At 34.9% G+C, this 9806-nt stretch overlaps 1 pseudogene; it reads right to left on the bottom strand.

Moving 5' to 3' along the window:
• Positions 1 to 287: 287 nt before the first annotated feature.
• LOC134257024 (uncharacterized) lies at positions 288 to 6483 on the bottom strand (annotated as a pseudogene).
• Positions 6484 to 9806: the final 3323 nt, after the last annotated feature.

The following is a 9806-nucleotide window of genomic DNA, read 5'->3' as shown; positions in this document are numbered from 1 at the left end:
AAAACCCCCCTTATGTCAAAAATTTTCGAAAATGACTTTTTTCTTGAAAAATGATGTAGAACCTTCGGTGAATATAACCTGTAAATATTACAGGTGTATCTCGCTCCGTTACGGATTTACAGGTATTCAAAGTATGTATCATTTATACGGCCGACGTCGTATTTTATAAATTTTCTCTTGTAGCGACGTCACGTTCTAGCGACGTCATAAAAACATGAATTGCTTTTACGCAAAAACTTGGTATTGTATTGCTGTTCAGCTTATACTGTAAATCATAAATTAAAAACAAAAACTTTTTTTATTTTGACGTCATTTTATTCCTTTAAATGTCGCCTTGCATGTGGCTTTCACTCTTCTGGAGCGGGGCAGGTCATGTCTTGGGCGGATGGTCGCACAAGGTGCCTAACAAACCGGTACAGGTATCTCCGCCTCTCCTCTGTGATACCACCAGGGGCTAACACAGCAGGTAAACCATCTAAAGCTGATGCTGGTGCCCCTGGTATAAGAAGGTTGACTTTTTCTTCGTCCGAATCTGCACGCCGTTTAACAAATACATATCCGGGGGCATGGATGCTGAATCGAAATTGCTGATATTGCTGGATTCCCTTACAAACATAAAGCAATGAATAGAAATTCAAATATACTAGTATGATAATCTTAAAATTATACTTGTAATTTTGTTGGATTTAAAGCTTACAAAGTATGTAAAGTTTTTACCTCTAATTCGCTTAATTTTTATAAAAATGAAAGATTACCTTAAGTGCTCTGAATCGCAGCGATAGGTAACTTTTCCAGTCCCTCCATACCCAGGATTCTTCTGCTGTATACTTGACGACAGTGTTTGATTTGGAGGACTGTTCTATAACCCTTGCAATGTCTTCTTTTGTGTCACAGTCTGATCGTCGGTAGAGTTTTTTTATTTGTCCAAATCCAGCGTCAACCAGACATCTTAATGAAATTATAATAGTATAATATGCTTTTGTGCTATCATTTATATATAGAAACATGTAGATGTTGTTGAGTACCATTATGTTATTTTCTTATCAAAATAGGTATCAATCTCTTAATCCATATATAAAGAAAAATATAAAGGATAGTACTAGTACTTTACCTTGTGTGACCAGGTATTTGAAGCATGAAACTGATGTTCTTGTGCAGTCCTACTAAGACCCGCCAACAGAAATATCCTATCACAAATCTATTTTTGTTTTGACCTATTTAAAGATATGAATTAAATCGAATGTTACCTATTAACATTGATAATTACTTATCAGTTATTATAAGGTAATTTAATAAATTTTTACCCCCACAGTTGTCTGCATGAAGGATGCAATTTACTTCACCCAGTCCATAGGTTTGAAAAGCATGGTGAATCATGGAAATAACTGAATTCGGGTCCGTGAGCCAATGAACCATCGGTTCCTACAAAATGTAAAAATGTGTCTTATTAAGCATTTAAGAGAGTTCAGAAAGGACCAGAGAAAAATATTACAATGTATAATAATCGCATGTTAAGGCAGGTGTTATATTTTACCAATTGTTTCATCTTCATCCATCATGTAATTCAGCTGTTTAGAGAGTCCATCAAGTCGTACTCCGAAGAGATGTATTTTTCTGGGTGTTGTAAAGTAGAGTTGTCCAATTTGCCTGGCATGATGTGGCAATATAAGAGACTGTGCGAAATCGAATGTGTAATGCACCTTCAAAAAATTTGAAGTTTGACGCTGAATTGGTCCATCTGGGCGGACATAGCCTTCCAATTCTTCCTTGGATTCCTGGACACACTCTTTATAAACCTCTCTTTCTCTCCTGGCTTCTTCAATATGTGCAAGGTATGCCCTTGTTGCCTCCAATTTTTCCTCTTCTGATCTGGCATCTTCCACAGCTTTCCTGTGAGACTCGCACTTAAAACAAACATCGTCTTTGGGAGTGCTTACTCTTATGTGTGGCACAAGTTTCTTCCAAAGATCATAAAATACTGAACTACCCACAAATTTGTCTGGTGAGGCGCTTTTGTAGACCTCATATACGCGTTTCTTTGTATGTGAAGCGGGCAAGTATATGGGTGGGTCTTCATCTCTTCCTCTGGGAGCAGCAGGTTGGGGAAGACCATAGTCATCTGCATACGTGGTAATAAAGGATTTTACTCGTTTATATTCTTCAAAATCGAAGGAATTGGGAGCCCTTATGCCGGAATTCCCATGAGTACGAGGAGTGATGCCTTTAGTAACGACATGTTTTGCAATGTTTTTTAGCATTTCTTCTCCAATATCATAAATAATCCGGAAGGCAGCAACACAAACGTCAGTTCCATTGAAGCAATAACAGAAGCGATGTCGCTTGATATCATCTTGATTTTTCTTCATCGTTGATCCATTGACCTTGATAGCTCCCATGATATACATGTCCTTCTCAGACTTAGATAGTTCCCTAACATTCAGAATATGTTCCATGACCAACTTTCGTTCCAACTGTTCTAAACATTTTTTCGAACATGGACATTCTAATGCCAATTTCTCAATATCTTTTACTGATAAACTTTCCGATGAAATTTCTGGATCTAAATCATCATCGGAATCAGTGTTATTTGATTCTGCATTATTTACATCTGTACTGACAAGGGAAGACGATTGTCCAAAATGTTCTTCAATTAACTCGTTTAATTCCTGTAGCAAAGAAGTTTTAGAATTCTATTAAAATAAATAGACCTGAGGGTTTTCGTCAGACTGAGTATCATTTTTTCAAAAAATATTTTTCTGATAAGTATTACATTTTGAAAATATTGTTTAATCATTTAAAATTAGAAATCGAACATAATATCGGTATAACAACCCTTCTGTTATGTATCAAAATGACAACTCCAATTCTTAAAAAAAGGGCAAAGTATCAACATAGATTTTGTAACTTTTTTTTTATCTTTAAACATCATTAAACATGCCCTCTTTCTAAATATGAATATGATTATCAAATCTCAATGTTATCTAAAACTGATATTCATCGAAAAATAATAAAAAATGACATTACAATGTTTAGTATTTTTCAAGAATGACAAGTTCACAAATAAACAAAAAATATTCAAATATTCATAAAATAAAAATGAAAACCACAAAAATTAAAATGAAAAAAAAATCTACTTTCACAAAAAAATTTATTATCATTTAATCTAAATTTAAAGGTATTGAAATTGAAAATCATTATGAGTCGATTTTCGATCAAATAACGATTAGACTCTTTGCGATATTTGTGACCGTAGTCTAATTTTTTTACCTAGAATGGCGCACCATACAAAATCACAGCAAATTATTTTTAGATATTGTAAACAAAGTTTTCGTACAGCAGTTACTTTAATCAGATGTATCTAATATGTTTTACTATCCTTTATCGTACTGATACTCTTTGTTTTATAATATATGTTTCCATTTTTTAATAATATTTATTCCGAAAATGTCGATGTTTAATGTGTAAGGCGTACAGTCCCATGTAGAATGACATCGTTTGCAAGAACAGATGAACTTATCCATCGTATACCCATGATACATTATTTTTGTGGCTAAACTTTGGGACTACTTCTTGGAGAAAGAAAATAAAGAATTACAATTCTTGTGTGTAATGTAAATTAAAACTAAACAAAGTCGATCGCTGATTTCTACACAATACGGTCAATGTTTTTACGTACTGACTAAATTCTTGCAAGTATGGTGAGTAGGCGGTGACATGGAAGATACGCCCGGTTTGCCGAGTATTTAAAAAATTTAATATAGTTCTAAATACACATTTCCACTTAAAACTATAATAAAACTTCCACTGTATATTATATTACCTGAAATTCGTCCATTAGCTGATTTGTTCTTGGAACCGCAAGTTTGTTTACTTCTTGCTTGTAGTCTGCCAGCGTTTTATTTTTGCCGAAAAAATGACGTTACGTTTTTGCATTGTGATGTAAAATATAGTTTAACGTCATAAGGGGGGTTTTTGCTTGGAACGGCTCAAATGATATCGTAACCTTAGGGTCGTCCATGAACTTTATCACCACTGCTTCATTCATAGTCTGCATTTTAGCATCTAAATGTTTATAATCAAGTCTAGTTGCCGGCGTAGCGCAGTGGTTAGAGCGCGAAGTAAGGAGTCAATCCTGTGGGACGTGGAGACTGGTCCTTCGGATAAGACCGTAAAAACCGAGGTCCAATGTCGCAGTAGGTGCTGGCACATAAAAGAACCCTCCCTGCTCAATGACACTGAGTGCCAAGTATAGGACAAAATTTGCAGCTCTCCACCGACAGGTGGTGGCGTCTGCATATGAGTGAAAAACGAGAGGGACGTTAAACAATATACAATCATTCAATCATCAAATGTAGAGTTTCTAAAGAAACCAAAACCCTAAGATTTGTCCATTTTTAGTGATGTTGATTATTAAATTTAGCTGTTGTGAGCGGGATTATACAACTTGTCTGATTGGTTCAAGCCAGTTCTGTTGCAGCGTATATTTGACCAAAAAATAAACAGATCACTTTTGAGCACGATTTTCTCATGTCAGTAGTCATTATTGATTACTTTGTAAAAACTTGAACCACATCTTCATGTGTGTGTACCACCATTAGTAATATTTCTTATGTTCTTAGCTACACCACCGGTCACGGTAGCCTAGTGGTAGAGCGTTCGCTTCGTGATCGGGAGGCCCGGGTTCGATTCTCGATCGCGGCGCCGCGTCATACCTAAGACGTAAACAAAGGTAGTGATTGTTCCTTCGCCAAGCGCTCGGCACTAGAAGTGAAAATCACGGGTCTTTCGGATATGACCTTAAAAACGTAGGTCCCGTGTCACGGTAGGCGTTGGCACGATAAAGAACCCTCACTGCTCAATGGCCCTGAGTGCCGAGTATAGGTCTAAATTTGAAGCCCTTCACCGGCATCGGTGACGTCTCCATATGAGTGAAAAATTCTCAAGAGGGACGTAAAACAATAGACATGTACATTCAATCTATAAATAATATACAATCAATCAATCAATCTTAGCTACACCAGGTAGCAGAAAAAAGTTAGTATGTAGCTATAATTACGGAAGAATCTACCTAAGTAGAAAACATGATCCGCATTAGAAAAATGACATCCATTCATGCTGCATCTTTAAAAGTCAAGAGTTACTAATCCGCTCCGCCTGGATTCTCGACACGGAAAGATGACTATACCGTCTCGCTCTCCACTGTCTCTGGTCTTTCTGAGACTGATTTTGATTTCGGTGCGAATGTAGACTTTGAAGAATTGTTGCCCTGTTAATTATAAATAAGAAAAGCAATGAAAAGGTATTAAAATTAAGAGTTGCCTGTTTGCATTAGTGTAAATAGTGTACAGATAATAATTTCTCCCAACGCAATCCCTACACATAAACATTTAAACTTATTTGGTTCTCCGGGCTGCAATAGTAACCCACCACCTTTACGTGACTGACTTCAATCATTCGTAAGACAGAGGTGGGTTAAATTGAATTAACTTCCTTTTTTTCAGAATGTCTTTACTGGTACAGTTCTCTTTGTGGGACTTTCATCCACACTCTGTGTTAGGGACGAAAAAACCGCCCAATTATGTTATTGTTGAGGTGGTATTTGCCACACTAGAAGAATGTGACAATTTGTTTCAAATTTGAAAAATATTTTGTATGCTGCAAGTTAAATGATAACTGTAAAATCAGTTGCAAGAAGGATATGGAAATAACGAATAGTATTCAATCTCAACGTTCATTAACAGCCCCTTTAGGAATTTAAAATAAACCTCCCATACTTTTTTTCCTCAGGGGGGCACCCCCTGTCTTGCTGGGTAATCCACTCTTTTCCTCTCGGCTTTCTTCTTTTTGGTCGAAGACTCTATATCTTGGCACTTATTCTTTACCTCTGGTTGTGCATCAACTTTCTGGAATTTTAATACGCATATATTTACGCATCGATGTATCAGAATGTTAACTTTTAAACTTTGGTCGACACTCTTGACATTTATAATTATGACACTGGTAAATAAAAAACAACATTTTATGTTACAAAACTATTAAATGTGTCTGCATTATTTTATTTCACAATTTACTGCAATTTTTTTCCCGCCATAAATGATTTCAGCGATAGCTGCACACTTTTTCTACTATAGGCTGGTGGGAGACAAAGAACGACAACTTGAATATGTGGGAGTTGTGACATTTACTTTTGTGTAGACCTTGTCTGAGAATAATACCTATAATCGTTCTCTGCAATTGTTCTTAATTCATTATACACAAATGTTTTTTTTCTAATGACAACATGTGACGTGTGAATGGCAATGTGTGACGCTTCAGATCTCCATAAGCTTTAAAGTGGCTCTGCGAAATCGGTCGGTCAAAAACACCCCGGTCTCCTCCACCATGGTTTCGTACACATGTTGCTTTGTGGAACATGGAGAAAAGAAGGATTTGTGACGATATCTTTTCACCATAATTGTTCGCATACGAGTGGAGCCACGCCATCGCTTACATTGATCTGGTTTACTCCCCCTTTACCCTCTGATTATTTGTTTTATATAATATGTCTAAACATTTGTATATTATGAATATATTTATAGTAATGTTACTTTCTAAGTAACCATTTCAATCGGATGGAGATTAATGTAGGGTTTTATACGGGTTTTGTTGTTTTGTCTGTCAGTCTTTCTGTATTTCCTTCCGTCTGTTACGCTATGGCGAACCTTTCTCTTAACCGAAACTCCTATTATATCACTTTATGATTTGATGAGACTTTTACAGAACCTTTGATACAATGACTTTATGCTCATCCTCATTTGTAACTAAATCATCTGTCTTCAACATTTAAATAAAAATTCACATTTTTGTACAGGGTAATAAATTTCGAAAAAAAAATTGACACAACCAGGAAAGTTTCGGCCCTTGTAAATTATATTCCTGCAGTAACACTATAACACATATGAAAGTATAGATATCTGAATAAAATTCGATTTAAATCATTTGTTAAAAGGTAAACAACATGTAACTTGACTCGGGCCTAGAGCGGACAGAGGATGCTCATCTACCATTGCCAATCTACTACTGGACTGACTTGATGCCAGTTGCAGTTGTCTACATCGCTTAAACTGAATTTAAAATTGTAAAATTAATTAGTTTTATAGTTATATGTATATTTTTACCCATTTCAAATCATGATATTGATTTTATCGTCATTAGAGAATAAAATAATTGGAATTTATCCAAGCATAGATTTAGTGTATTTATGATAGATTGAAAGTATGTCTAATAAAAAAAAAATAAGAAAACACTTTGATAAAAGTAAATAACATGACTGAAATGGAGAATGAACTCTTTCTAGGCATAAGAAACAAAGGAATCTCTAAATCTCTTTCACTACAGATATTATTATTACATGTATATAACCATGACCTTGGAACTCAGGAAACAGATTCTTATAAAGTTATTTAGTTCTCCTTATCCTCCTTTGTATGGTGTTGTCCACCTGTGAATATTTTGTTGTGTCTTTCCCATCACTTCGGACAACTGTTATCCTCCTACCATAAAGTGATGGAAAAATCCTATACCAGGAAGGTAGACCTTGAGGATCATTCAGATTAATGACTGGACCTTGTGTTTTGTGATGGTAAAACAGGGGGTTCATTTGTATGTACTAGTCTCAATGGGGGATATTGTGCAACAGAGGGCCCTAACCTTTGATCTTGTTCTATACCATCAGAAGGAGCAGCGTTTTGACCTTGTTGATTATGTTGCTGAAGCCGTTTAAGGACATTATCTTTTTCTTGTTGGGAGGGTTTACTCAAAGGATCTTTTCTCTTTCTACCCGGATTCTTGATAGTGTGCCTTAAACGTGGCTAGAAGACATTGTTAGCGTTTGATGCAATTTTTTCAGTCTGCCTAAACTCTGCAAGGGAGTTAGGAAGATTTTCACACCCATCATTGGCAGATATAATGCAATCTAGGGCAGAGATTATGATATTGAGCCTATGTTGTTGAACAAAGGGACCATTCTTCATTTAGGACATAATTCTGTGCATTCTTTCTTGTATTCTGTTAAATTAAAGTGAGATTAGTTTTTTCTTCTTTTTTTATTGCATCTACTCTTAGAAAACTTGACGTAGCATCGTCACTATGTTAGATCACAGAGGAGTCAATTATTTTTTTTCTTCAGGTTGTGAATTGTTTTCCTATCCATTAAATGATAATGTTTTAAATCTGGTAAATAACTCGCGGGAATTCCTATCGCTGAATTTTCCCCTTATTTTGTCTAAAATAGTATCGGAATTTTCAAAGCTTACATGGTTTTGAGGTTGTCTAGAATTGGGAGATACTTACTTTCTTCAAAATTGGTTGAATGTGTGTGGGATTGTATGTATTCAGCTTTAGCAATTAACACTGAAAATCTGGTTAAACAAAGACCGCCTATCTTACAAGAACCCCTTTTTAAATTCCCTCCTTTTCCTGTCTTTACTGTCACGTGTATGTTTTTTCCCATCCCTATGACAAACAAGGGTATATCTTTACCATCCATCTTTATTAAATGTTTTGGGCCGATGTAAAATGTACCTAGTATTTCTTCTGCCAAAAGAATTAAACTGATCGAAGGTCAGGTTTTCAATCCCAAAATCTGAATCATGTATGCTGACTATATGGTTTACGAGATCTTCATCAGCGTGGAATAAGTTCACGGCACATGAGGGAGCAATGCACGACATTCTCTTATCATTTTCTTTATGTACATTTTTTATGGTTTCTTGAATTTGCCTTATCCTGAAATGTATTCTAACAAATAAATTGAACATTGATATTTTCCCAAGCTACTTGTCTTTTGTAAGTCGTTAGAGGATTTTCCGTAAGAATGGGTTGTTGGAAAGTAATTTGTAGCAGTTTTTAAGTGAGGATTTTTAGAGAAATAATTTATTTCTTGGTTATTTGTATCCTTACTTAAACTAGTTAATCTAAATCAATTTTCTTACATGCTGTACGTCCTAAATCCAATGATATTTACTTTGAATTCCAACTGAATGTCGTTGTGAATTCTCCAATTTACCTATTCATAATGTCCCTCAAGTTTTGTAACTCTTAGTGGTGGTCTTGGTTTCCATTCAAGGGCAAAGCTAATAGACCTAAAAAGATCCCATCACCCATTAATAGGTAAGGGATAAATCCCATAAATGGCAAAATATTCATCTTGCCCTGTAAGCTCAAGTTCAGTCTCATCTAATGTTTGCAGTTGAAACTCATTTTTAATTATAAGATTAGATATATTTTGGAAAGAAATCCGAATTTTTTTTGAAAATGTAATTTGGTATTAATTCAAGTTTGAGGATTCTACTTGGAACAAATAATTATTATGAAATATCTAAAAAAAAAAAATTACATAGAAATAGAATTTTTAGAAGGGGGGTTAAATGTTATAAGTACACCCAAGTTATTTATGAAATGATAGATTAATGTGTTTTAATCAACTTTTATTTAAATACATACATTCAATCTTTTTATTCAATCATTCTTTTTTTTAATTAGCATTCATTCATTCAACTTTCTTACTCTTCGCGCCTCTGAAACAGAAATGTATATATAGTTTGTTTTTATAAAGTAATTCAAAATTTCTATCGATATAAAAAATAAAAAGGGGAAGTAAAAATCAACTTTATACAGATAAGAAAAAAGTACTTCTCCTTTATTATTATGTTTTACTTAAATCTCGTTGACTTTCGCCTGACGTTTCAGCCTTCTAACCTTCACTGGACTTTGTCTGGAAAATCTGGTCAAGTTGTTCTGGTGTAATTGTCAGAATTTCTCCAATA

The sequence above is a fragment of the Saccostrea cucullata genome, unplaced genomic scaffold (genome assembly GCF_032062105.1).
Source record: "Saccostrea cucullata isolate Sc308-1 unplaced genomic scaffold, CSIRO_AGI_Scuc_v1 ctg1247, whole genome shotgun sequence".
NCBI lineage: Eukaryota > Metazoa > Mollusca > Bivalvia > Ostreida > Ostreidae > Saccostrea > Saccostrea cuccullata.
Note: the sequence above shows the minus strand (reverse complement) of the source record. Positions and strands in the feature narration are given on the sequence as shown.